This window comes from Entelurus aequoreus, linkage group LG13, assembly GCF_033978785.1.
Source record: "Entelurus aequoreus isolate RoL-2023_Sb linkage group LG13, RoL_Eaeq_v1.1, whole genome shotgun sequence".
NCBI classification, from domain to species: Eukaryota; Metazoa; Chordata; class Actinopteri; order Syngnathiformes; family Syngnathidae; genus Entelurus; species Entelurus aequoreus.
The window spans coordinates 12,389,941-12,392,094 of NC_084743.1; positions in this window are offsets into that span (position 1 = coordinate 12,389,941).

Below are 2,154 nucleotides of genomic sequence, written 5' to 3' on the forward strand. Positions count from 1 at the left end.
CACACACACACACACACACACACACACACACACACACACACACACACACACACACACACACACACACACACACTCGTGTATTTCTTACCTTCTTGAGACCTCCAAAAAATGCCTCCCTCTTTAGGACCACGCTTTCTAGATATATAAATATTTGTAGTTACAACATTAATAATATATACATACTATGTAAATATGGAAAAAGGTAAGCTTTTAGTTTTCTGGGGTTTTTTTGTTGAATTTTTTGTTCGTAATTGGTTTTTAATTTTCATTATTTACTTGATAATTTACTTCAAGTTATTACAGTATGTCTCTATATACAATATTCTTTAATTTTTTTAAAATTAATTTTGGCCAAAGGGGGCGTATTTCAATTCCCTACACACACTTGTTATTTCATATGTTGACCAGAGGGGGAGCACTTCACATTTTTACACAGACTTGTTATTACATATGTTGACCAGAGGGGGAGCACTTCATATTTTTACACATACTTGTTATTTCATATGGTGACCAGAGGGGGAGCACTTCACAATTTTTACACACACTTGTTATTTCATATTTTGACCAGAGGGGGAGCACTTCACAATTTTTACACACACTTGTTATTTCATATGTTGACCGGAGGGGGAGCACTTCACAATTTTTACACACACAAAGTATTTCATATGTTGACCAGAGGGGGAACACTTTAAATTTTTACACACACTTGTTATTACATATGTTGACCAGAGGGGGAGCACTTCACATTTGTACACACACTTTTTATTACATATGTTGACCAGAGGGGGAGCACTTCACATTTTTACACACACTTGTTATTTCATATGTTGACCAGAGGGGGAGCACTTCACATTTTTACACAGACTTGTTATTACATATGTTGACCAGAGGGGGAGCACTTCATATTTTTACACATACTTGTTATTTCATATGTTGACCATATGGAACTTCACATTTTTACACACACTTGTTATTTCATATGGTGACCAGAGGGGGAGCACTTCACAATTTTTACATACACTTGTTATTTCATATGTTGACCAGAGGGGGAGCACTTCACAATTTTTACACACACTTGTTATTACATGTGTTGACCAGAGGAGGAGCACGTTACAATTTTTACACACACTTGTTATTTCATATGTTGACCAGAGGGGGAGCACTTCACATTTGTACACACACTTGTTATTTCATATGTTGACCAGAGGGGGAGCACTTCACATTTTTACACACACTTGTTATTACATATGTTGACCAGAGGGGGCGCACTTTACATTTTTACACACACTTGTTATTTCATATGTTGACCAGAGGTGGAGCACTTTTAAAACCGACACACAGTCAATTTGAAAAATCCCTCCTTTTTGGGACCACCCTAATTTTGATAGATTTCACCACCAGGGGGTGCTAATGAGATCTCTATTTTTTGTTTTTTGTAATGTGCTTAAGCCGATGACAAAGCAGTCACGGACCACAGATGGCCCCTGTGCCACACTTTGGGCAACCCGGCTGTAGAATCTAACAGTTAATGGCCACTATAGTCTTAGTAGCGTTGTGTATTTGTTCATCCTATGGTCACATATTGGTTGTCTTACGTCAGCACCGGAAGTCGTAAAATCAGCTGTTCACCTGGCGGGCTTTTATTCGGGGGAAGTCCTTCATTAGCTGCCTTTGCACCTGTCGATGTTTACTTTTGTACGCACATTAAATCAACAACAAAAAACCCTGACTTTGGAGCAATGTTCACGGACTCTAGTATTAGGCTCTCTAATAGATCTACTGTTATTGGGACCATGATGTATGTCACACCTCCTCATATGTCTCAAGAAAGGTAGAAATACAAGAACACACACACACACACACACGCCTGCGCACACACATCGCCTTGTCAACGACCCCCTCTAGCGCCCAGCCTCCCGCACAGATGCGCACAGTCTCCGCTCGGAGCCGCCGCGTCCTCCATCGCCTCCTCCCCGCATCCTCACCCTCCTCCATCCTGCACGACCTCGCCGCTGCAGCGGTCCGGACGCGGGTGCAGGTGGAGGGCGCGCAGAACGCAGACTCCCCCACCCACCCCCCACCCACCCCCCGGGAGCATCGACGCGCCTCCGCCATGGCATCCCCACTGCGTGCGCCCCGTGGTCCTCCGTGCGG